General features: G+C 46.6%; 1 protein-coding gene across 2 annotated transcripts in view; it reads right to left on the reverse strand.

The window, feature by feature from the left end:
* Runx1 (runt-related transcription factor 1) overlaps positions 1–27,616 on the reverse strand; it is a 234,005-nt gene that overhangs the window by 204,967 nt on the left and 1,422 nt on the right. The window lies entirely within an intron of this gene.

A 27,616-nucleotide genomic window follows, 5' to 3' on the forward strand; every position in this document is an offset into this window, starting at 1 on the left:
GGTCATGAAGAAGGTGGTAGAACACTCTGGAATGTTCCTTCCTTGGAAGGCCTGGGAAGTGTGTCCCAGGGTGGGAATCAGGACACTGAGAGGGCCTTGGGAAGAAGCCCAAACAGGGAGAGAAGCAGAGGAGGAAAGAGGTGGAAGAAAGGCAACAGCACTTATTTTACTATTTGCCTATGTTGGCATCAGGGAGTGACTGCTCCTCTCTCCTCTGAAATAAAGTCCTTTCTGGCAGGGTTCACTTAGCACTTGCATGCGGTGGGCAAAACAAACCATAATGGGTCAGTCCACCACCGTGATGGCCACAGACAACCTCATTTTAGTAGAACATTGTTCTGAAGCTCCAAGCAACTAACTTACCAGTGAGTATATAAAGAGGTGGGCACTTCCGCTATACTTGTTCCAGTCTGGCCACTTCGCTCTGTGGTCATCCCCGGGAGCAGGCAGTGTACTTTAAAGGGCAGTGCCATCTTGGCTGGCAGATGGAGAGCAATGGGTATGTAGTTCACCACACTCAAGGGCCATTCTAGACAAAGTCACAGACCAGGACTTGTTTTTAGTGCACCTAGCATCACAAACTTGACCTTTCCCATTGCTGGACCCTTGGGAGATTTCCCAAGCTGTGATCTGGTGTCCAGGCGAACAGAGTGCACTACTGCAATCAAATAAAACAACCACACGGACCTCATGCGCATTTGGTCATGTGTGTCATTGCTGTTGGGCTGCAGAGCGTGGTATAAATCAGCATGCACGCAGGAGTCGTAAAGATGAAGGCTGAATTCCTGGCTCTCAACCTGGAGTGACCTGTTCACTTACCTGAATCTCAGTGTTGTCTTTGGTAAACAAGGACAGTGCTTGCCCGCTAGGGTTCCTATGAAATCAACGAGAGGTAATGCACGTGAAACACTTGTAGTGCAGGGTTTGGAATAGCATAAGTGATCCGTAAATGCTCCTTTGCATCCCGCTCTCTGTGCACACTCCTGGCAGGCAGCCGACTTGCCCGGTCAACTTCTGTGATGAGGTTTCTAGTCCTGGTCACCAGAAGTGATGTTTTGTGTCTGCACACTGGCCTCTAACACCCTCTACCGTGGGGACCAGATAAACCACCACGGAAATTCCAGACCTATGACCCACTGTGAAAGGTCTTCTCAGAACCTGATTTCTAGGGCCTAGAGAGGTAGGAGTAAAGGGACCAAGACAGAAATTCCTGAAGATTTCCTACCACTATTCCAGGTTCCCTGCCACGAAGAATTCCTCTGTCACCTCTCACCTGGGGATCCCCCAGGTATGCTGTTGCACTGAGATCACTGGGCCTTAAAATTTGTGCTCATTCTGTGCTGGGGGGATATGCCAAGGGCCCATGGCCAGGGCACAAGGTGCCATGCAGCTCAAAAAAGAGAGGGAGAGAGTGCCAGCGAGCAGGTGCTGGGAGAAGTGGAGTGGGGGGTTTCACAGGGGAAGGTGAAGAATGAAGGGGCGAGGGTGGGGAGGGGGCAGATGGAGAAGGCTGCCTGTGCCTGGGATTCCAGGGGGAGGTGAGACGAGCTGAGCAGCAATTGCATCAGCTTCCTCTCCCACTCCTCAGCCCTCCCTCCCCGCGGAGCATGGACGGCCTTCCACAAGGACACGGCCGGTCTTTTCTGGGTTTGAGGTCACAGACTTCAGAAGCTGAGTCTTGGAGTACTCAGAAACATCGGCACAGATGGATCTCACACTTACATAACTCTCAGACTCTGCCTGGTTTGTTAGGGATGAAAATATGAAGCTTCGAGCCAACTACAGGAGCTCACAGGGGGGACAGGCTTGGGGAGCACACATACGCACATGGTCAGAGCGGCAGGCTTTGGTGAAGGTTTGGGTTCAGTCTCACCCGTGTCTGAATGGTTGGAAAACACCTAAGATGATGCCAGGACCAGCTGTGAGAGGTGCGAGGACTCTGAATTGGAAATGGGGATACCTGAGGTCTGGTTCTGACGCTGTCCTGTGTGACTTTGGACAAGTTACTTCCCCTAGCTGGGCTGGAAGCAGCTGAGCTAAAGAACGGGGTTGAGGCGGGGTGTTGTGCTGTGAATCACTCTGGGTCTGTTCCAGGCCCAGGGAAGTCTGTGATCCTCCCCTTTCCCAAGGCTGGGGATTGAACCCAGGACCTTCTCACTGAGCTCTGTGCTCAGTCCCTTTTATTTTATTCTGTCTTTTATTTTGAAACAGGGTCTCACTAAGTCACTAAGTTGCCCAAGCGAGGCTCAAACTTGCAATCCTCCTGCCTCAGCCTCCCAGATCCATTTTGCTTTCATCATAATAATCTTTTCAGGAAGGATTTCTGAGGTGTTCCCACTGGGCACAAATGCCCACAATGGAGAGAGAGAGTCTCCAACTAAACTGCAGAAGTTTCCATTTGACTTGGAAGGGCAGGTGCTGTGGGGACACAAGGGTGTCCTCTGACTCCAAAATCACAGCTGGAAATAGTTTTATCTTCCCCCAAAGATGAAGACGCGGCCCTGAGACAAGTGGTGCAGGCCCTTGCTCTCCTCTCACCCAGGGGCTATTTCTGCTCTGAAGGAGGCGGAGGCGAGGGCCACCGGATGGGGTAGCACACAGGCTCAGGTGTGGACAGGCATTTGTCATGGTCACGTTAAATCAGTGAATGTCATGGGTAACACAGTGTGCTGCTGGTGGCTGGATTGTGTCTCCCTCAAAATCCATATGCCATAGTCCAGACCCCAGTATCTCAGAATGTGGTCTTATTTGGAGACAGATCTTTATAGGGAAATTAAGGTAAACTGAGGCCAACAGGCTGGGCCCAGACCCAGCATGACTGGTCTGCTCATGAGAAGAGGAGATTTGGGTACAGACTAGGACAGAGGGAGATGGTGTGAGGGTGCAGGCAGAAGCTGATCACACACAAGCCCAGGAGTGAGGTTCCATCCTCGAAGCCCTCACCAGGAGCCGGTCCTGCTGGCACCCTGACCTCTGTGCGGTGAGGGACAACAGCTCCTGCTGGTGAGCGCCCAGTGTGCGCTGCTTGGGTAGGAAGCCCTGGCACACTCACACACACCTCACACACGACCTTTGCACACACCCCTCCTCTAGGCCTGCCGAGCATGCTGTATTAGGGGGACCTTAGATGATTTTATTAGGGTGATCTTCTATCCAAATTGCCACTTCCTGGGCGAGAATTACATAATGCACTCTGAGTGTATATACCCAGCTCTGTGGGTACACGGCTTGGTGTGTGGACAGTGTCTTTTTTTTGAAAAAGGATCCCCTTCCTTGGGGGAGTCACACCTTCTGGGACTCTTGATTTGACAAGTGCAGCTCAGGCTGTATGTCAGTGTCCACTCTGCCCTCAGCTGGGTGCCTTTGTGCAGTGCCCGACCTGCTCTGCCAGAGACCGAGAACCTCTTGGCGATGAGATTTATCTTAATCCTTTTGGAGCCCTAGGATTCAGGCCAAGGCTGGCTCTCCAAGGACTCTGGGTCAACCATGGTTTGCAAAAAGGCAATTTGGTTTTCTGTGGGGACTAAAGGAGGCAGGGAATAATTTCACCACAATACTTCCCGCTCAGAAGTGTCCATGAGTGTCTTCCAGTTTCAGGATGAAGTTCTACCAACCACCTGTCTTAGACAGGCTCAGATTAATTCAGACTGGTACACCCAGCCCAGCACTCAGCCGTGCCCTCTGCACGCCCAGCTTCATGTGTGCTGCTTCTGCAAAGTCTAAAGCCTGGCTTGGCCCGGGAGGCCTCTAGGAGAAACCCAAAGTATAAATAATTTAAAGCAAAATAAAAGATAGATGATAGGAAACAGACAGATAGAAATGAGGTTTTATTTAATAAACTTAATAGGAAAAAATACACATTATCATCACTCTTTTTTGAAAGCCTGAAGTTGTGGTGCTTGCAGATTTTAGCAATCGGTGTGAGCATTACACAGTTCCTATCCCAGGAAACCTTGACCCAGGATGTCCACCCCTTAGGGAGAGACATAAGCAGTCTCAGAGCACAGGTAACTGTAAGTGCTTGTGAGATAAACAGGCAGGGATGAGTTTTGAGAATTCCAAATTTACATAACTTCATGTTGAATGCTATGCATGTTTAACTCCTAGCTTGCACAGTTCCTGGAACTGAGCAGTCAGCTGTGCTGAGATGAACTTCTGCAAGCCCGAGTGTGCGTGTTGGCCTGGAGGAGGAAGAGGAGGCAGGCAGGTCTCCGCCTGCTCACAAAGGGTTTCCCTTCTCCTTCTTGTTTCTCCTCCCAGAGGGTGGGGTGAGGGCACCAGGCCAGGGCTGCAGCTGCAGGTAGGGGGTGAAGGGCTGCCTGTGGCTGTCACAGCCATAGATGCACCTGGACTGAGGGACCTGAGCCTGAGCATGGGGAAGGGCGGGCCTGAGGAACCCTTCAACACTGCTAGGTTCACAAGGGGCTGCTGGGGAGTGGGTTGGCAAAGGAGGATACGTGCAAGAGAACAAGAGCAGCATATGTGGTGATGAGGAATTTTGGGGTATCAATGACCACTTCTACAAAAAATTATATACTAAACTCAGCATGTTTTATCGTATATGCCTATGCTATATGAAACATTTATATAGTTCACAAGTGATATAGACTGTTTATTCTAAGTGTAAAAACACACATGTATTAAGTAAATATGAATCAGTAACCAAGTAAATACTTCCCCTAGCACATGGCTGCACAACTAGGGACTGCATTTGCCAGCCTCCCTTAGAGCCTACGCATCTCCATTTTTGCTTAGGTTCTGGTCAATGGGTTGTGAGCAGAAGTGCTGCTGGCAAGTTTCAGACCCTGTCTTTAAGGAGAATCAGTACATGTTTGTAGTCCATATCCTCCCTTTCTGCGAGCCGGAATGTGGATGTGGTGTTTGGTGCTGGAATAGCCAGTTTGAACCGTGAGATAAGAACCAGGGGTTACAGAAAGTAACTTAGCAGAGTACAAGAGACCTGGCTACTTGATGGTGAAGATGCTATGCTGGCCTACTGAGACATCTTGAAAAAGAGAAACACAATTCTATCTTATTTAAGACCCCAAATTCATAGTGTGTTACAGCAGTCTAGCCCATGCTCTGACCAACACAAGGTATTTATCCACTTGCTGTTTAAATTAGGGTATATCTGGGGTAAAAATGGATCTCTGATCATTCTCCAAAAGACTTTTCAGAATTTTAATTTATTTTCTGCATCTTATTCCTTTAATTTCTCAAACAGTGAGTTTCAGTTATATAGCTTTAAGTTTTTACCCTAAAGGTAGTACATTATTGTTCTCTCCACACTTTTGTCATTCTAGTTATAGGAGTGTGTGGTCACCTCCCGTCTGAAAATGTTAAATGTAAAATTCCTGAAATAAACAGTTCATAAGTTTTAAATTGCACATTGTTCCGAATGATCTGACAAAATCTCACACCATCCTGCCTCCCTCTTGGAATGTGAATCATCCCTCTGTTCACTGTGTCCACCCTGTATAGACTACCTGCCCATTCATCACATAATAGTTGTCTTCGTTATCATATCAACTGTGGTGGTTATTACAGTGCTTGGATTCAAGTAACCTTTTTTTTTAAGGGAAAACAAAAACAAAAACAAAAACAAAAACAAAAACTTCATAATGGTGCCAAAGCCCCAAAATAGCCGTGTCAGCAATTTAGATACACTAAAGAGAAATCATGTAATAGTCCCTTTAAGCAAAAGGTAAAAATTCTTTACTCAATAAGGAAGGAAAGGAATTATATGCTGAGTTTGCTAAGATCTACAGTAAGACTAAATTGTGAGAAGGGAAAAGAAATTCAGGCTAGTTTGACCATCACGTCTCAAACTGTAAAAGTTACTGCCCGGTGACTGATAAGTGCTTGTTAGGGTACAAAAGGCTGTACCTTAGAGTTAGCGCCACTCTTGGTTTTGGCTGTCCTTGGGGGTCATGGAGCAGGCTCAGGCATAAAGGGGCCTGCTACCCGACATCATTACAGCACCAAGCAGCGCTTTCCTTTGTTTTTCTTTTTAACTACGTGTGACTCACATTGAAGGCGACTGTGTGAACACAGATTATACACATGGTTGCAGCCTGATAATATTTCCTATAATCTAGTCATCTTGCAACTCTATATTCTTTTCTAGCAAGCCTGAAATTCTCAGTATCCAGTCAGAATGCACAGCGTGGGGCACATTCTTGAAAATATCCACAATATCTGGAAGACAAGTGATGGGTTTGAGTTTTAGAAATAGCCAGAAGCCGTTTAAGACCAAGAATAGTAATAAAATGGCTAGCGAAGCCTGGTAATAGTTGTCTTGGTCAAAAATGAGCTGCAACCTAAAAGAACAATGTTTTACTTGCACAACCAATAATTGACTCTGAGAGTCATTTCAAAGGAGCAGATCCACAGATGTTTACCATACTGTAATAACGGTGCTGTTGGAGTGGTTTCCTGAATCCCCACTACTTTGAAGCCCATTACAATTATAGATGTGCAAATTTTGAAATATACCTTCATAATCAGGTTTATTATGTTTTATTCACAATTTAGATGTCTTTAGTTTCATTTGTTGATGATAGTTTTTAGATGAGAAAGAAGTCCCTTTAAGACATTATGGGAATAACCATGCATAAACTTGGGCAATTGCCCCCTGCCTCCAAATTCCTTCTTGTCTGCACGCTAAGCTTTCATAACCAGGACCTGTATAACCTGTAGCATCATTCCTTCCCTAAGACTCTCTGTGCCCCACACCGATCTCAGGAGATACCCCAAGTCCCCTCAGCAGACTGTACACCTCATTGTTCATGCCTAGCTCATGTTACCTCTGGCTCGTCCTCTCCCCCTGCCCTAAGAATCCATCATCTCTGACCTGAGTTTTCTCTTTTATATCATCATAAAGCTGTCCTATTCATTGCTGAAGTCTATACCCAACTAGCTAAAAATATATGAATTTTATATACTTGGGCTCAAGTACAGAATCCTTCAACAGGAAATCAAGGAAAATCAGGAGCAACTTCAGCGCAAGGCCATGAGATAAAGAAGGGAAGCTGACAGTGAGGAAGTAGCAGGATCTCCAATAAGAGGAACGGGAAGGATTTCCCAGTAGATACGCTTAACAGTAAAGCTGGCCCCCTGGAAGACATTTCTGGGGGAGGAAATGGAGAAATCACCAGGCTCCCTGGAAATCCTTAACTTGATTGTTATTTAACTAAGATAGGTATTCATCACAGACGCAGGAAGATTAATGGATGTGCCTGGGCTGTCTCTCCCCCATGGTTTTAGACATAGGAAAAAAATAAGCAAATTCAAAATCCCAGGAACATAACATTGGTCTGGATGTGGGTGTGCTGGCTGGAAGGACCTGGGAGCCCATGATGGTGCCGACACTGCGGCCTCTCCCGGAAGGCCTCTCCATCCGCACCAACAGGAGCCATTTTCTGGGACCCAAAGCCTCCTTTCTTGTAGCATTTATTCTCTTCAGGGCTCAGTCAGTCCATCCCACTGCTTGAAGAACAGTGAGTTTTCCACTCTGTGTGAAACTATTTTCAGGTTAATTCTCAATTACACCCTTTGCCTCGGAAGGTCGAGTTGCTTGGTTTCCAGCGAATTTGTGGTTCTACCTGTGGTTACCCACTGCCTTCTCATCTGCCTAGTTTATCTGATAACAAGCAAATGGGGAAAGAGCTTTTAATACCCCCCAAAAGGGGAAGATCGGTAATGAGCTATTCACCGCATGGAATCCGGCCAGGTCAACTCACTCCGAGAAACAAAACAATCTGAATATTGGCTCTTGGGGTCCCTTTTGCTCCAGATTTTGTCAAGGTGGGTCTCGTGGATTTCTCTCTTCTCCCTCTCTTTCTCTCTCTCTCTCCCCCTGGCCACCCCCTGTCTTTCTCTGTCTCCCTGTGTGTGTGTGTTTTATTTAAATCAGCCAGACTATCACAGACTGCATAAGGACAAGTTCAGCTTCTCCTAAACGGTGTCGATTTCATGACAGCTTGTAAATTTCCGCCCTGTGCTGTCCAGGGTGGGCGCGAGTCCCCCCAGGGGAGTCAGGGGTGGGTCCATCGCTCCTAGCAGAGCAGAAGGGCATCCTTTAGAAAAACAATAGGCGAAGTAACTGAAAGCGCGACACAGAAAGCAACAGCCAGAAACGGCGGGGACTGGGGCGGCCGGGACAGGAAAGGAGGCGGTGGCGAGGGCCCTGGCGGCGGCGCGTTGCTGCGACGGAACTTCTGCAAAAGTTGCCTGGCGGCGCGTTATCAGCCGCGCGCAGGCCTGCGGTTTTCTAGCTCTCGCAACCCTGCTTTAACTGCCGGTTTATTTTTCGACAAACAGGATGCCTCCATCTGAGGCTGTCAGCATCCCAGGCTCTTTGAGAGAAAAGAGGTAGTGCGGCCCCACCCTAGAGGCTGCTAGCGGGGGTCTGCTTCTAGAGGCTTCCCGGAGCAGAGAGAGGCGCACAGGTGCAGGCGCCAGGCCGCGGGAACAGTCAGGAAGGGCAGGGCTCCCCCACGCCCGCTGGAGCCGATTCCACCGCCCTGAGCGGCTGCAAGGTTCCGAGGCAGAGCGCCCCAGCCAGGCGTGGGGAGCAGCTTAGAGCCGCGGAGGGCCGAGCTCCCTGAAACCGAGCGTGCATGCCCATCACTTGCAGCTCCTGTGAAGATGGGGGCTGTGATTCAGCAGCTTTGGGCTGGTTTTCCAGATTCGGCACGCGTCAGAGAAGCCGATGCTGTTGACCCAAAGACCACACTTTGAAATGGCAAAGCTTTGAGAGAGTCCAGGTTAGAATAAATGCTCACGGCTGTACTTCTATGTAAGCCGAGCTGTGTTTATTCCAGAGGCGCTGGTTTAACAGGCGCCAACTTGCTAAAGGAAAAGGAATTCCTTTATGGTTCAGAAAGGAGGAAATTTTGGAACAGCGAAGGAGTTTTAAAATCCCAGCTGGGACCACTCTCAAGGGTAGGGAGAGTCTACATCAGGCTCTGAGCTAAGAGATAGTAAGTGAAGAGTGGGATGCAACCAATAAGTAAAAAGTAAAAGCTCAGACCCAGCCCAAGCAGCGTCTTTCCTACGACAAAACATTTGCATCTTGCATTTGGAACTCAGGTGCACCCACGCTTTTCACAAGTTGGGTAATTTTGTGCATTGGAACAAAATTCAAACCCCATATTTGAGGATCCTAGACCCAAGTTATCTCAAACTAACTTTAGGGTCTCCATTCATGAACTGTAAAATATATGTTTTGGATATATTTTAATTAGCAGTAATGGTTACATGAGGACTGAAAAACTATACCAGGAAGTCCATCATATGTGCATGAAATCGCAAGAGAAAGCTCCTGATCCGGAAGCTGTAGGGCCGGCCAGGTAGCACTAGCTGTCAGAGGCAGGAATAGGTTCTGCTAAGTTTTGCTCAGGCCTGGAATGGCGTGAAGATTCTATTTTGACTTCATCAAAACGAATTACAAAATATTTCCCAGAGACCATGGAGACTGCCGGGCTGTTAAAATACATATTTTTGTATTTCTGCATGACTCATGGTAGGAGGAGGAAGGGGGTGCCAGAAATCTGCGTTTTCACCAACACTACAGGGGACTTTCTTGCACTGCTAAATTGAGGGGTGACTCCCGGGGCCGTAGGTTCAAGGCTCATCTGGCTGCAGCATTCCAAGGCCTGGCTTCAGTTCTGCAGATCACCAGCAGGAGCTGCGAGGACTTCCCCCCTGAACCTGAGCATGCTGCCTGCCTCCTTCATTTTGTCTCCCCCGGCCCTGGTAGTATGGCTTTTGCCTTCCTTTCCACACCCTCCTCAGATGTGTTTTCATTCAGTGGCCAGCTACTTTCCTGGCCCATAGCTGCTCTTGGATTGGCTATGCACTACTCAATTCTCTTTTTGTTTGTTGAGTATTCCTCAGCCTGGGCTGCCTTCCCTCCCCAACTGCTAAGTTCCTTGAAGGCTGTGCCATGCTGCCTGATCTTGGTAATCAAGGCCATTTCTTAACACGGGGTCATGTACACATGGCGTATTCAGGAAACTTATGGATGGCTTGTGACTACTGTGTAATTTAGGGGTTATGCTCACTATGGACCTAGGATCAGAAGAAGCTGAGAAGAAAAATGGAGTAGTGGGGAGAGTTTCAGGAGAACCTAGTGATAGGGTGATGAAAGACACAGAGGAAGTGGGGGAGAGGAGCTATGGACCCTCGGCTCTTCTCTCTCTGCTCTGTGAACTGGGAGATTCCTCTTTGTTAAATATAGTTTATATTCTACTGGAAATCTAAATTACCAAATCTAGGAACCACGCAGCAGATGTTTGCTCTTCACTCTCGCCCTCCAAGCCCTCCGGTGATGGATCCCTTGTACGGCCACTCCCAGGGTCTCCTCTTCTGCACCAGCTGGCCTCCTTCTAACTTTTTCTGCCTAGGTGGTGGTCAGCTCAAATATCCACCTTCAAGCTCAATTGAAAGGAAATGTCATGGTCTTATAATAACTAGACAGATTAAAGGAATGGCTATGTATTTGTGAGCTAGCTTCACAGGCTTTAGCAGGAAGTGATAAATATACCTCACTTTTAGTCCTGATACAGTTTGCATGATTCATCATGCAACCTTGGCTTTCTCTGCAAATGTCCACAGCTTACAAATCCTTGCTTGTGTTACCTGTGCTCTGAGCTTCTATGCTGTCACTGCCGAAGTCGGCATAATAGCATTGACTCATAAGGCACCGGAAGGGTCGGTGTCATGGTGCATGCAGATGACCCCGGAGCCGGGCACAGTGTAGGTGCTAGTATCTTCTTGTGCCCTGCCTCTTCTCACAGGTGTTCCTCCTGGGGAAATGCTTCCTGGTGTCTCGGCCACTCCTTGCTGTAGATACCTTCTCTGCAGTTCTAACCACATGCCCATTCCTATTCCTGGCCCATCTTGTTACCCCTGCCATCCAATCTTTGCTTTTTCTCGTAGGAAATTCTTTAGAGCTCTGTAAGAATGTCTTCTTTCCTGGGCTCCAGGCATGTCTCTATGGGTCACTGGTCACCCTCCTCACTAGCTCTGTGGAACTGAGGGCTCTGCCACTGGGAATCTTGCTCTCCTTATCTTCCCTCTCCAGTCTTTGATCTACTATCCCCAAGGCCTGTCTCTAGCCCTGCCTCCTTATGCTGGGCTCCCTTGTCTTCTTTCTTCTGTCTTCTTCCTTTTCCTCTGAAACTCAAAGTCCCCCTGACAGTCTTCAAACCATATGTTTAAGACGATAGCCCCCACTGCCACATAATACAGTGATTAAGGGCCCCTACTCCAATGGTAAGATGTCTGAACAGCTACTGGGTCATGAAAGACCTTGGAGATCCTACATAGCCATGGCCTCCATAGTATTGAAGACATTTTTTGGTTTCTTTCTTTACCATTTTATAGGTACCTGCACACTGCTCTAAAGATAGGCACAACTGCTTTCCCAATTTTGGTGGTGGTAGTGGGGGTTGTTTTTCAGAAAACAAAACACCAAGAGTTTAGCAAAGGACAGAAATATCGCCTTATAACTGTAATCCTAGTTGTAGTACCAGGTAAAATTTCTCCAACTTGTCTGGAAATTTTCTGGCCTGGAAAATTTGGGTATAGAGGTGCTTCTAGACATTGTAGTATGCTAGTATCATCTTTGGCCTCTACTTCTTATCTGCTGCGACAGCCTCCTCTACTCCTTCCCATCAGCAGTGACAACTAAAAATGTCTCTAGACATTGATAAATTTTCCTTTATTCCTCACAGTGCCTCTCTCCCCCAGTTAAATATCTTGTGTATAAAATGTTCTAGATTCACAAACATGGAGAACAAAAGTAATGAGAAAAATTACTCAGGCAAGATAAACATGCTATAAATATAAATAAATGAAAAAAAGAGGCTAAAAAAGTTATTAAAAAAGGAACTAGGATACCAACTCTTAAGGGAAAGTACAAAAATTGCAAAGAAGAGTAAATCAACTCAAAATGAATTAGAGACATAAATTACAAAATTGCTGGAAGAAAACCAGGGAAAAGTTTTTTGGTGGTGGTCTGGGGTAAGATAATTTTAGATATGAGCCCCACAGCACAATCAACAAAAGAAAAAATAGACAAATTTCACCAAATGAAAAATTGTCTGCACAGTTAAGGAAACAACCAACACAGTGAAAGAACAACCTACAGAAGGGGAGAAAATATTTGCAAATCATATTTCTGATAAGGGGACAAGGTCCAAGATATATAAGGAACTCAAAAAAACTCAACAGCGGGAAACTACCTGATTAAAACATGAGCAAAGGATCTGGAAGAACATTTCTTAAAAGAGGACATCAAAGTGGCCTAAAATATTCAGCATTACTAATCATCAGAGAAATGCCAACTAAAGCCACAATAAAAGATCACCTCACACCTCTTCGGATGGCCACTATCAAAAAGTCAGGAGACAGTAAGTGTTGGTGAGGATATGGAGAAAAGAAAACCTTGCACACTTTTGTTACATGTAAATTAGTAAAGCCATTATGAAAAACAGTGTGGAAGTTCCTTAAAGATTTAAAAATAGAACTACTATACAACTCAGAAAGTTTCCAATACAAATGAAGTTAGTATGTTGAGGAGGCAACATGTGCACCCCTCTTCACTGAAAGGTTATTCACAATGGCCAAGATAACGAATCAACTTGAGTATCCATCAGCAGATGGATGAATAAAGCAAATGTGGTGTATCTTAGTAACTTTTCTCATTGCTGAGACAAAACTCCCAACACCCAAAGTTAACAGAGGAAAGGTTTATTTAGCTCAGAGTTTGTAGAGGTTTCAGTACACAGTCAGCTGCCTCCAAGGCAACATGGCAGAGAAAAGTTCATGGTGCCTACAAGGCAGCAAACAGGCCTCTTTCTGTCCCTTATATTGTATGCAGGCTACCTGCCCTAGGGCGAGTGTAGCACTTAAACCCTTAATCCCAGCATTAGACCACAAGTTAATCACAAACTCTGGAAGCCCACCCCTATGACTATGTGAGGTTTTGGGGGTATATCTAGACACAAGCCATAACAATACAGTGGAATACTATTCAGCCTTTAAAAAGGAAGGAAATAATAGAAATGAATGAATGTGGAGGATGCTACACTATATACAATAAGCCATACATAGAAGACAAATAGCACATGTTCTCACCTGTATGGAATCTAAAAGAGTTATATGGTATCCTTTCATATATATATAATTTCTGTCAAAATCTTTTTAAAAATAAGGCCTCCAGGGGGTCACAGGGTCCACTAAGGAAGTTTCTGAATGGAACAGAGAGTAAGCCTCAACACTGACAGAATCTTGCATCAGGGTGTGAGTATGGGCAGAGATGGGTGTTCTAGAGGACGGGGCCATGCCTGGCATGGGGGATTTAGGTACATCGGGCTTTGGGGAAAGATCAGAGTGACAAGGAGCACCAGGTCGTATAACGGTTAGCGGAGGTTGGCCACTTGGAATGGACGAACACGTACATATGCAACACCTTCCCTCAATACGGTAACAAAGGGGAAATAATAGCAGCACATCGCTTTCTAAGCTTTTTCTGGAGTTCTGATTCCTCAGGAAACCGCTCCAGATTTTGTCCTTGGGGCTTGCTTGGCAGTGTCGGGAGATACCTGGCTGCCATGGCTTGCAGCAGGGAGGGGCTGCTGTTGTTTCTGCGGGGTGTGGGCCGGGGTGCTGCTCAACACTCATCCAGGCACTGGACCATCCCCCTCAACAAGGAGAGGTCTGGTGCCAAGTATCCACCACCAGGGGGTCCACCGAGGGCGACCCCTCAGGCTGCTCGGTGCCTTTGGTGAGACCTCCACGAGAGAGAGCAGACAGCAGGCGGCGCTCTGTCGTTTGTGGGGTGGGCTGTGGGAGCCAAGGTCCTGGCGCAGGCGCGCTGCAGCCAGAGCCTGACCTAGACTGCACCTAGGCGCGGCCAACCCCGCTGTATATCTCACCCTCAGCAGCAGCCTTGGGAAGCCACCAGGAGTAAGGTGACCTGCTCTGAAAGATCCCACTGGGACGACAGAACGCGGCCTACATTTTATATTTGGCTTGTGCAGTGTATAAAGCAGAAAATGTGGAAATCAAGTGACGCAGTTTCTAATTAAGAAGCAAATCAGAGCCCAAAGGAGAAGCGCGCCATGATAGACAGGGTGCGCTGGTCAGAGGTGGTCCAGGTAACAGGCTGTCTTCTGTGTGTGTCTAACTGGGCGATTGCCATGGTCCCGGGAGGTCATCATTGTCATCACCACGCTGTACCCTACAGGCGACATCTGTGACCACCCATTGCTGGCATGTTACAAGAGAGGACTCTTGGGAGTGGGGACACCAGAGAGAAGGGGACTGCAACTGTGGCCTGGCCTGCTTTTTTTCCAGCCTCTCTCCTTCATCCTGGCCCTTTTATTTATTTATATTTTGAGACAAGATCTCACCAAGTCGTTAAACACACCAAGGCTGGCCTTGAACCTGCAATTCTCCTGTCTCAGCCTCCCAGAGTAAGTGCTGGGATTATAGGTGTGCCCCACCACGCACCGGCTACCTTCTCCTCTTTTGTCTTATTGAATGGGGACTGGAGCTAATCCTACAGTCATGAAGTGTTTGTGGCTTTGGTGCTGGGACTGCTAATCTCGGGCTTTACTGCTAAGCTCCACCCCAGCTCTCCTAGGGTTTTTGATTTGAAAAGATGATGGAGGCAATGTGCAGGAAGCACTGTAAACACTTGGCTGATGTTAGTTTTGTGTTTTCCTTATTTATAAACCACAACAAAACTGTATTATCACACGACTTTAACGCATCAGACGGGTTGATTATGACAATGTGCAAAAGATACAGCTGTGACAGGGGCTGCTCTGGATACAGTGTGGGCGAAACTGTCAACAAGACAGAGGGACACCTGAGCCCCAGAGGATGCTGCTAGGAACCCAGACGCCCCACTAAGTACCCAGTTCTTGGCTGAATGCGACAGGAGAGAGAAGGCTGGGCAGGCTGGACCCTCCAGGGTGCGCGGGCTGCGCTGAAGAGGCAGAAAGAAGCAGGAAAAGGAGCGTTTCCTAAGTGACAGAGATGTCCAAAATAGCATCTGCAGCTGGCAGAGCTCCTGTTTACTTCCCATTGGTTATACACCCTGCCAAAGAAAAGCAGCTCTTTGACCTTTCCAAGCAGCTTTATTATTTTATTTTGTTATTTTTTTACTGCAGAGAATAATTAGCTTGAGCACCTTTTAATTGGTTTCCATTAAGATGTTTGCACAGCAACAATTAGAGGCTGGTGGGAGCTGGCTGGGAGGGGGTTCATTAATTAGTTAATTACTGAGTCGTCCCCGGAGGGGCCCCGTGCAGAAAGGGAAGGAACTCTCTGGGCCACTGTGGTAACTAACTGGTGGTAGAACAATCAGAAATGGTTTTTATACAAATACAAGTTAAAGGGAAAAAAAAAAAAGAAAACCTCAAAGCCAGCTACTTTGAACAGATGGCCCGCAATGATGTCAGAGGACCAGGGACATGGACTTCTCAGAAGACAAGTGCAAGTACATGTGCAAAAGACAGAGACTGTTCTCAGAGGCCCACCAGTAAGGATTCCTGTCTCTCTCGCGGGGCCACTGGCACTGATGCAGGGGGGGTCTGGTCGATAGGAGCGACAGGGGACGTTTTGATGTCACACCTAAGTCAACTGCTTCTGGGTGTAATTTTTATTTCAACCCGGGGAATAACTGGATGTGAAGTGTTTGGTGCAAGTCTCACTGGTTGCAAACCTTGGTCAAGGTCACGGTCAAGGTCAAAGTCAGGGCTAAGATCCTGAAGGTGCTGGCTCTTAGGGCCTCTCCAGGCTCCTCAACAGTGGAATCAGTCAGGAGTGCCCTGATTACCGGGCTTCTGTGCAGGAGTCCTAGGGCTGGCACGAAGATGGAGCAAGAAAAGCACCTGACTGCAGTACAAGACTGAATGTGGTGTTTTCTCTCAGGATCATGCAACTGCAGGGCCAGCCACATACAACCCCAGGAGCAAGCATCTCCTCAAGTTTCCCATGGGCACTGCGTATCTTGTGTGAGCCCAGGCTCTCCTCTGATGGACGCTGAGACTGACAAATGCAAAAGACTGATTAGGCGGGAAGAAGACAAAGTCACAGCTCTTCTCCCAGAGTCTGAGGACGGGCAGTGTGCCATGCCCTCCAGCTTGGACACCCCTGCACGCAGAACCAAGTGTCCCTCGTGCACTGCCCAGGATCTCTCCAGAGGCAGCTGTGATGGGAAGAGAGCATGAGGATGAATCTAGCAGGCCACACAGACCTGGACACACACAGCGGCCACCCAGAGCCACCAGTCTCTGCAGAGTCCTAAAAGTTGCCCAGGCCAATACACAGTACTCTGGCATGCAGCCAGCCTGGGCAAGGCTTTACCTCTGCAAGCCCCAGCTCCCTCGCGTGTCAGATATTCTCAACATTCCCCAGCCCTGCTATGGGCAGCAGATGGGCTCTGCAGCATGAAGGCTCCCATCTGGTCCTGGCCCCTACATTTCCCAGCAGCCAGACCTCAGGCTGGTCCCCTCCTTCCTGTGGGCCATGGCTGCCTTAGCAGGACTCAGCCCAAGAGCACCAACTGTGGTACAAAGGATTTAATGCAATAAGGCCAATTTAATAAAAAAGAAAAAAAAGAAAAACCAAAAAAATAACAGCATAGTACAAGTGCCTCACACTCAAATGCTAGCTCTCGCCGTGATCAGTTTTGCCTTTGCAAGCACAGCCCTCTGCCAGGGAGCACTAACATCGCTTATGCGCAGTTCCATAGCAAGGCAAGCAAACTCTACTTTCCTGCTTCGCAGATGCTCGGTTCCTAGAACCCCTACAGGGCCACATTCTGAGGTTAGCAGAGGTTGCTTTCCTCCCCCAGCCTTCCTCTGGCGGCGCTTTTCAGAATTGTCTTTTACGTCTTGACTTCCTCTGTGTGTCTTTTGCTTTTATATTGTCTCAGCTCCTCTTGACAACTGTACAGAGAGGGTATCATTGCCCTTTTTACAAGCAAGAAAGCTGGGGCTCCGGGAGGCAGGGTAAATGGCTCAAGTTTACCCAGTGGTAAATGCTGGTGACAGAGTGGACAGCAGCCGCCTGAGTCCAGCCTGCCTCCTTCCTGGTCTCCCATCAGAGACGACTTGTGGAGGAAGAAAAACCATTCCTTCTGGATTGATACCTCTGGGTTGAGAAATACAGGCCTGCTGATAGAGGCTGAGGCCTGGTGAGCAGAAACATGATGTCTACAGACATCTGGAGATTTTATGATTCAAATGTGGGTGTTCTTAGTAGGGCTAGACGGGAAATCACTATTTATATTCCAAAATTTTAAATTTTATTTGAGATGTGTTTTTTAATGTAGTTGCTATCATGAGATTATCACCACAGCAGTGCAGGAAGGTAATTTTTAGATAAAAGAACTATGCATATAGGGTGTGGGACTTGCCCAGTAATTCTTATCAATGGGTGACAAGTCTAGAGTCTGCACGTGGCTGGTGTGCAGGATTTCAGCTGCTCCTGATGCATGGAGAGAAAGCTTTGCCTGATCTGGACATCCAGGGAGGAAGTCCTGATGGAGCCCTTGAGGCAGATATAATTAGAATTCTGGCATGTGTGTGCTTATGTGTGTATGTATGAGAGAGACAGAGAGACAGAGAGACAGACAGAGAGACCTGCATTTTTCTTGAGAGAGGCCACTTTTGATTGTATGAGCTTCAAATCAGGAGTGCCATGAGGGTGTCTATTCTTAACGGGAACCCTAGTCTGGGTTCAAGTTTTACACAGGCGTGGCTTCCCCCACTTAACAGTGGCTCCATCCAGAGCTGGAACCTGGTCAGAGCTGGAGCCTTGGTGGACCCAGTCTCCTCTGCATACACCTGAATGTTTGTGTCTTTGCCCATTCAGATTTAACCATGGACATTCATCAAACCAACCTGGTTGACCGTGACATTGCCCAAGGAAGAGGTGGGCGCCTGTTGGAGGCTGAGTAACGGTGGTGCTGGCTGGCTGGGGAAGGAATATCTAAGGGGCTTCTGAAGGGAGCTGCATTCCTAACACAGCCGAAGGCAGGTCCTCAGGGCTTGGGGATCCTCACATATGGCTCATTTAATAACTTGCACTTAGTGAAAGACCCTTAGCTTGCAAAGGGCTATCGTATATGACAAGGCAGAGTGATAAAGGAGGGTTCTTGGTATCTGCTAATTATTTGGACTCCTGAATGGAATCAGCCACATTACTCCAGTGTCTGAAAACTTTTGGTGAGTGAAGGACAGAAGCCAAGTAGACCCAAGTTTTGTTCTAACTCAGATATTAACCAACTGTAGGACCTTGAACAAATGGATCTCTCTAAGTCCTTAAGGTAGACAGACAGTTTTCTAAAATTACTCCAGTCAAATATTCTAATATTTCTCTTTAGAAGTTTAATAAAATATACAACTATAGTTAATGTAATAGTTGAATGTAATAGTTGTACATATATCTATTTTATATATATATAAAATCATATAATTTCAGATACCAACGGAAACTGTATAGATAAACACACACACAACTATATACATAAAACATGCACACACCCATACACCTAAAACTTACAAAGTGTCATGATACGGGACAATGTCTCATAGTTCATATGCCTCATGGTTCATTTGTTTTTTAAACACATCCATCTAGCTCTGCAACACAATTATTTCTTTGTTTTGAATATAACCTAGAGGAAGCATATGGGAGGCAGAGCCATTTTTTAAATGAAGTAATGATGTGGGCTGATTGATAGCCGAACAGAATTTCCATTGTTGGCATTTATGCTTCTCTATATGGCCCCACACCCTCACAGTCTTAATATTTGTTAAAGGTTTGCTCACACCGTTCCCCTCTTCTAGGGTTTAGAGGGCAGTAGCTTTCCTGAGCATTATGTGCAATGGATACAGTCGTAATGCAACAGCAGTTCGAGTTTCTGTTCAGACCTATCAATGTCTATGCAATTTCAGCTTCACTTATTCTTGCCCCGCTAGGAAGAGAGCTAAGAGAGCAACCTTCAGAACGAGTTAACCATTTTTTTCTCTTTCCTTGCAGTTTTTCTCGATCCTTGCCTTGGTTTTATACGTGTATGTGGTTTTTGCCTTTTATAAATTGTGTACTTTCAGAGTGGGTGAATGTCAAGTTCAGCTGTGACTGCTGTTGAGGGGGACAGAACCGCTGAGATGCAGCCCACAGGTGTGTGGCGTGAGAGCTGTGCACGGAGTTCAAAGTGCAGACAGGCTGACGAAGAAAGCTTAGCACACATAGTTGGTGTTGCAAGTGCTCCTGGAAACAAAATGGCCCCCAAAGCACTGCGTTTTAGCTAGCTACCTTCTCTTTTGCACATTTATATTTATAATTTAAAAAAAAAAATGCCAGAACCTACATATGTTCCAAACTGTTCCTAGGAAGAAGAAGGTGCTCCTTCCTTGAGCAATAAGGGATCTTCTTTGGCATCATTTTTGTCTCTTTTAAAAAACGCACCCTAGGACAACAGATGAACCTTGAGACCATAAAGTTAAGTGAAATAAATCAGACACACATACTTAAATATCGCATGGTTTGTCTTATAGCCCAAAGTTTAAATAAAGAGCAAAATAAACGCTAGATAATAGGAAGTAGAGAGGTAGATCTTTCTGATAGGGGAAGGGGATCAAATGGAGGAAGCAGAGGGAAAGGAAACGACGAAGGAATTTAAATGTATTATGTACATGCATAAACTCTGCACGAGGAAAGTAAATATTATGCACTGCAGATATATACAAAAAAGAAGGGAATCAAGGTGGGTGGAGAGGGGAGGGAGAGGAAGGAAATGGGCTGAACAAAGTAATTAAGATGTGTTATGTACATGTACCAATTCCCAACAAGGCCTATAAATATTATGTACTACAAACATGTACTAATAAGTAAAAATAATTTAGTAGAACTTATCGCTGATAGGGTATGGTCATGGTAAACATGCAGGGTCTTTTCTGTTCTGATTTTCGTTTGCTCTTTTGTATATATTCCTATCTACAAGTTGACTATTGCAGTATTTTCTAGCTCTTTCTTCAGGATTTACTAACACTGAAGCCCACTGATCCTTAAATTCTATACATTTTCAGAAGAACACAGCTGCTATCAAGACCAATATACCTCCAACGAGAGGAAGAGACAGAGGCTGCTTTGTGGCACTGTTCCCGAAGATACTGGGTTTATTGTTCATCTCTTATCAGCTCAGTCTCCACCCAAGACCAGCAAAGTTGCTTCTGAGGAGTCATAGCATCCACAGTGGCTGCCAGAACGACCAAGCGTAAAAGCTGAAAGCTTCGTAAATTGTGAGTCCCGTTTCTCTCCCATGAACAGGGCTTCCAGACGCTGCACATTGGACCCAGGCTCTGAATCATTTTCACACGGCTTCACATTTGCACAAAGAAGCATCAGTCTTGAAATCAGCAGAGTGCTGAGCAAGACTGTAGAAAACTGAGATTTCTAATTTTGGTGACTTTTCCCACTGGGAGTCCCTAAAATGTCTGGGGGAGCTCACTGTTTAAAAAAGAAGTCCATCTAAAAATAGACACCTAACAGCATGAAATGGGAGAGTAGTACTATGTACAAAATCAACAATTCTTTAAATGAACTCCAGGCTTGCAGCAATACAAAATGAAAGGGTCATATTGTTTCTTATTTGGAGGCAAAAACCTGAATAAGGACTTTCTCTCTTTTCTTTCTTTTTTAAAGGAGGCATTGACTTTCTCAGGAAAAGAGATCTGCATCCAGACTCCAGAAGCTGACGAGGCCTGTAGTTCCAGTAATACAAAGTATGAATCAGTATTGGACCTAGAGGGCTAGTATCTGGTTATTAACTCATTTTCATATCTCTCTGAATGATGAAAACACACTTAGGTAAATTTAAGGGAGATAATTTAAAAGCGAGTTTCATTCAAGAAATTAGACAGAGGCCTGGGGACATAACTCAGTGGTAAAACACTTGTCCGGCGTGTGTGAGGCCCAGGCTTCCATCCCCAGCACCACAAGAATCCAATCAACAAACCAAACACAGTTAGAAAGAATCCTTCTAAAAAATAAAAAAATTGCGTGGTACAGGGCAATGGGGTTTTAAAAATTCAAAAGAGTGCGGCAGAGAGGTAGAAAAAGGAAACAATCTCCATCTACTGAAGAGACACATTGCCTTTTGGCCAGGTGTGGGACTCCGGTGGGGTCATCATTCCAATAGAAAGGGACTATTTGTTTTTCTTTTGCTCATAAATATGGCGAGAGAGTCCCATGTGATTCTGACACTGAAACTGGTATGACCTTGTTTCCCACTGAACCAGCTCCCTGCCCCGCCCTGTCTCCTTTCCCACTGTTTTGCTTGTACTGAATCAAGAGTAAATACCCACCCCCAGCATCCATCTGTGACTTCTAAGAAAGACTGAGGAGAGCTCAGCATTTCCACGCATACAGTCACTGCTCGGTGTCCTGTGGTATGTGGAGGTGGGGGTGCGGGGTTGGTTCCAGGGCTCCCCCCACCCCTGGTACCAAAGTCCTTTATATAAAGTGGCGTGATATTTGCATATAATCTACATGCATCTTCCCAGATATTTCAGATCATCTCTAGATTGCTTATAATGGCTAATCCCATGTAAATACTATGTAAATAGTTGTTATACTGTATTGCTTGGGGAATAATGTCTGTATGTGTTCAGTACAGACATGGTTTTATTCTCCCTGAATATTTTCAGTCTGTACTTGGTTGAATCTGTGAATGAGTAGCCCACAGGTACAGAGGGCAGATTCTATATCCAAAGCACCACTGCCACTGAAAACAGTGACACAGATGAGACCCGGAAGACATGGCTGGCCTGGGAATGGCTTTTGATGCAGGTCTGGCAGATGCTTCCCTGGCTGTTTGAAGTCCATCCCCAGCCTCCTTCTCCTAGGCTGTCCTCCCCTCTGCAAAGTGACAACTCCGTTGTCTTAAGAAGCTTCCAGCCAGAGGTTGCAACATGGTTCTGGTCTACACGATACCCAGCTTTCTCTTCCTGAACAGGAACGAGGGCCAGAGAAGAAGCGGTGGAGGTTGCCTGTCTCCTTCCTGGTTGGATAGAACTGGTGTGGGGCCGTCTTGGTCCAGGCTTGCCATGGTGGGACTGAGACACGGGGACAGCCTGTGTTTCCCCATCCCATCTCTGTGCCCCGACCGCCTCTCCACACACCCAGTTCCCTATCTGCACAAACCACCATAGTTAGCATTTCATTTGTATGTAGCCAGACTCAATTCTCACCGACAAACTCAAGCAAGAGCTTTACTTTCTGTCTGTCATTGTAATAAAAATGCATCACTTTAGTTTTCTCTATTTTTCCTCTGGCATCATTAAATGCAATCAAGAGAAGAGGGGGGGCCCAGGAGGAAGATAAGAGTAGACAGCATGAGAAAGAAATATTCAAAAAGCCAAGAGAGGAGTGTGCCTGTCCAACAGAGTGGAGCTGTATAAGTTCAAAGTGTGTCTGAGATTCCTGTCCAGTTTGTCAAAGGTGACAGGAGGTTTGAGCCCTGTTTTGTGTTCAAGGTCTCCCCACCCACTCCATTTGCTCTTACAGTGCTCCCTGACCTACAGAGATCTCAAAGGAAATGTTCCTTTGCTACTATTCAGAGGTACTCCAAGGCACCTTGGAGTGGTAGCAAAGGTATCATACATTTGGGGAAGAACGGCCAAGAAAAACACCACCTTGGCCTACCTAGAGGCTTCACTTACACAGCAAAAAGGCCAGAGGAGATTTGTGACGTATAAGGAGGACAGAGTGGGAAGGCCAAAGAACAAGAGTTACAAGAAAATTGATTTGCAGATTGTAACGTCTGTTTGGGCACCAGAGCAGCTTCTGCCACTTTCTGCAAAGAATAGGACTCAAGAATATTAGAAAGTATCTTCCACGTGTGAAATGGTAGGATAACTTTTTCCTACCAAAAACTAAAATTAAAAAAAAAAAACCCTTTGTGAAGCAGAGAAGATCTGTGATGTGTTTCGTGATGTGAGGTGTTCAAAGATTTGGAACAGGAACTTGACAATTTGGAGGCCAGCTTTGTTGAGAACATTATTATCCCCTTTTTGCAGAACTCAGATGAGACACAAAGACTTCTATTGACTCATCTAGGTCACTGGGAAGTTACCTGAGAAACTGAAAATGTGCATGAGTTTCCTGTGTGGGCCTCCCCACCCACCCCCACTCAGACGAGAAGCCAAAGCTGACTTCATGGCTGGACTTTGACAAAGGCCATAATGACAAATATCACTCAGGTACAAGAACATGGCCACTCTCAGAGCCCTGGGGAAAACCGTTGATGAGTTTTGCTTTAAGCAGATCCTTCTAGAAACTAAATCACAACAGAACTCTAAGAAGTGGAATGATCTCTCTCTTGTTCAGACCCAAGACCTCAGTTTTAATGTGTCCTAGTCAGCCTCCATATTGAAAAACTAATCTTGGGCATGAGGGCTCTTGACCTCTTTCTGTCCCCTCTGTGGGCACTGGCAAGGAGAGAAAAGGGGGAAGCTGGGCATGGTGGTAGATGCCAGTAATCCCAGCAGTGTGGGAGGCTGAGGCAGGAGAACTGCAGTTTGAATCTGGCCTGAGCAACTTAATGAATTAATTTCAAAATTAATTTTTGAATTAATTTCAAAATTAAAACTTAAAAAAGGGGGGATGGGCATGTAGCTCAGTGCAAAGGCTCTGAGTTCAATCGTTACTACCACAAAATAGAAAAATAAAAAGCCATCAAGGGCCTGATTAGCTCACTGCTTCTGGTGCCCCACATGGGGTCCTACAGAAATACCTTGGCCTGGACTGGCCCTTCTGCTGGGCCCCCCCTTCCTTCTGTTCTTTGTCTCCATCCTCCCTACATTCCCTAGCCCTACTTGGGCCACTTCCTCCAGGGAGCCTTCTGGATGGGCTCCAGGGCATTGTAACATTTGTTTTTTCCTACAGCAGAAAAAATTGAACAGGAAACTTTGATCATAGATGGCGGGACACTGCAGACACCGGCCCCAGTTACTATTTACTGCTTGTAAGTGCATGTTCTGCCAGTCACCCTCCACAGGTTGTTTCACTGAGTCTACACATCTATCTTAAAGATAGGTGCTGCTACTGTACTTTTGGCAGAAGAGAAAACTGAGCCTCAGGAGACACGCTCTGTGCGCCGTTTGATTAAAGGAAAAGGAAGAGGGGTCACGGTGTTATCTGGGCACATTCTGTGTTCACACCTCCTGTGCAGGCCTGTTCTAATAGTAGCTGCTCTTCAACACCCAGCCTCTCTCCCGGGTGTTGGCATGCAGCCGAGCCCTGGTCTCTCTGTGCAAGTGCGGATGTGCCCAGCAGCCCCGAGCCTCCTCTGTCCCAGCAGCAGACCAGCCTTGCCTTGTCGCAGTGGAAGGCCACATCTTTCTCCAGGCACATCTTTCTCATCTATTTCCAGGGAGCAGAGGAATCTCCCAGCTACTCTTTGGTACTCTTTTGCTTCTAATAGCTCTACGAGGCTTCTGTCCGTTTAGATCCCAGGCAAGCTGCTGATTCTGAAGATGCTTCCGCCCACTGTTGCTTTTCATCCTGAAATTAGTGTGTGAACCACCACGGGGTCCCCTGCAACCCCCCAATCCTGGCTGGCAAAGTGCTGCTTGGAGCCATCTGAAGCGCAGGGACAAATCCTGTTGGAGGATGCAAGGCCGGGGTGGCAGCTTCTTTTGTGGACTGCTATTTTGCTGTTTTACAACACCTTACAATTACCATTTTGTCATGCTCAAAGGCTTGCTGGTGTGCAAAGAGAGTAAATGGCAAAGGGTATGAATTTAGATCATTTTAACACCTTTTTTTTTAAAGTTTCAAAATGTGTGGGCAGTTTCAGATGTGAAACTCCATCTCACGAAGCAGGAAGGAGGGTCTGATTCTTCCACATCCAGGAAAGCAACTAGGATGCCCACTGTGTCAATTTATTTGTGGCCCAGGGAGAGTTAGGCTGCTGAGACCCACTGCCAGGGGCTATACTGTATCCCTGAATTCATATGTCGAAGTCCTAACTCCCACTTCCTCCGAATGTGACTGGATTTGGAGGTAGTCTTCCTTTTTATGGCAGTTTAGGTAGCATGAGGTGTGTGTGCAGATGAAATATGACAGGTGTCTTGATAAGCAAAGGAGATTAGGACACATAGGAAGCCACGGTGAGAATGTGGCCATTCACAAGCCACAGAAAGAGGCTTCACAAGAAACCACGCCTGCTAACATCTTGATCTTAGACTTCTGCCTTCAAGAGCTATGAAAAGATGAAGTTCTGATCTTTCAGCCACCGAGTCTACAGCACTGTGTTTTGACAGCCCGAGCAGCACACAAATTTCACACAGTGGCCGATGCCGTTGGTAGTTTAATCTATGGCTTTCTGTGATCTTAAATCTACAGTTAATAAATATTTTTTTAAAGACAACAGCAAATTGATGCTTGGAATCGAAAAGCACGCTGCGGACGTCAACCTGGAACTTTGCAATTGCCTTTGAAAGATTGTTTCGGCGGGGTAAGCTTGAGCCACACGGAAGGCAGGCACCGAGGAGCTGTGTCACTGAGATTTTTACCTGTAGTTCTAGGAACTCAGAGGCATCTCAGCATTCAGCCTTTGCACAGACCACTAAGCCACTTCTAAGAGCAAGGCATTTTGCAAAACTATGCATATACTGGGGCTTTTCCCGTCCTAACCTACCACAGTGCTTTTGGTCCACGTTTGGCACTCTGTGGTAGGGGGGAACCAAGTTGGGGTTCTGCAAGAAATTTGGGTAGCAAACCACATGTGACAATTCCAGGGAATCTCAATTGAATCTTATCTTATTGCCCGAGCAGACTGAGAGGCTGGTGTGGTATGATAGAAAAAGAGCCGTGTTCTCTGTGGTAGACCACATTCATCTCGCGTGCCAGTTTCTGCGACGCTGGCCCTGCTCTCACGGGGAAGGCAACAAGGGTTTGCTCCGTTCCACATCTCTCCTTCCCCGGCTTCCACACGGGTATCTGGCTGAGAAGGAGTTGCCAGTTTCCTTCTGTGAGAATTGTCTGGACTGATAGTGCACCATCCCAAGAACAAAAATGAGGCGCCGGGGACGGGACGTATGCCAGAAATTACAGGCGGAGAAGCAACCACGTGAAGACTGCAAGCGGACAGGCTGTAGAAACGAACAAGGAAGGAGCACGGGGGAGCCGGGGAGAACTGCTGGCGGGGATGGTGATGTGTCCCACGTCAGGCTCTACCTAAGGTGATATCCAAATGGTACCCAAAGAAATGATATTTTGCAAGCTCTTGGGCTCAGATGCAAGATGAGGATGGCTAATCTGAACAATTTACATGCCCGTGTTGATAGATCACTTGGATGAAGTTGAACCAGGAAGTTGCTAAGGTCTCACTGGCCCTCTGAAATTAAATCTTATTATATGATGATCAGGTTAGAGATTGTGAAGGGCTCTGAGCTCCCTTTGCAGAGAGGAAGGAGTGAGATCTTTTTAGATCACCCCTTTTGAGTCTTGGTGTGAGCTAGGGTCCTGTCCAGCTGGCCCCATAAAGACCGAATAATATTGCTGGAGCCACGGCAGAGTGTCCTGTGGTCACAGCAGCTGGGCAGTCTGACAAGACTGGGCTCCTTCCATTTCCTGGTGTCTACATAGGTCACCGTGTCCCCTAATTATCTTTATTATTGACTAATAAGGATAGCTCTGAAGCCTGGCGCTACATGCCAGGATCCAAGCTATTGCCCAGTGGAATGTTTAAAAATTTCCTGAATCTGCCTTCCTGAGTCGATAAAATAGGAAACAATAAATGTGCGGAGAGGGTATTGAAAGCAGAGGAAAGGCAGGAAGATCTCTTTTCTGTTATTCTACAAAATATTGCTTCCTTTGCTTGTTAGCAGCCCAGAGGAAATGCAGCCAGTGAGCAGTTCGCAGCTTTTCACCCGGGGGCCAGAGTCTCTGTCCCTGCTGCTTCATGCACGACTCCACAAAATGTGTGACTCACAGCACCGGCCGCGCGATTCAACCTTACTAAATTTCCTCAGCTGCCAGGAAAGGAGCATTTGAAAACCTTTTCATTTGGAGCTTGGAATCAGTTAAAGACTTGCTTTCTTTACTTACTCACTAAATCCTCCCCAGCTACACACATACATATCTCTGTCAAGTTTTTAAATTTGAGGGACCCGGAAGCATAGAAGCTCTGTGGCATTCACAGTAGCATTTGTTGTGACAAAGTACCTGGCAAGCCCTCAGCATTGCCCTGCTCACTTAGCTGTAGGAATAAATAATGAGTCACAGATACTGTTTGGGTGTGCACGAGAGTTTGCAGACAGAAAATGAACTACTCCCCTGTCCTATGCTGGGCCATCCCAGCGCTGCCAAACCATCAAGCCGTGCTCTAGGGACACTGGTCAGAGTGTGTGCCCTGACACACAACAACGCCTTCCTGACATTTTTATGTCATTATTTTTGTTTGTTTAAGCAAAGCCTTCTTTTACCACTAAAGAAATACAAGCTGTGCTCCCTCCCTCCCTCCGTCTCTCTCTCCCTCTCCCTCTCCCTCTCTCTCTTTCTCTCTCTCTCTCTCTCTCTC

Source organism: Chinchilla lanigera, unplaced genomic scaffold (assembly GCF_000276665.1).
Source record: "Chinchilla lanigera isolate Chin_1 unplaced genomic scaffold, ChiLan1.0 scaffold00006, whole genome shotgun sequence".
Classification (NCBI taxonomy): Eukaryota; Metazoa; Chordata; class Mammalia; order Rodentia; family Chinchillidae; genus Chinchilla; species Chinchilla lanigera.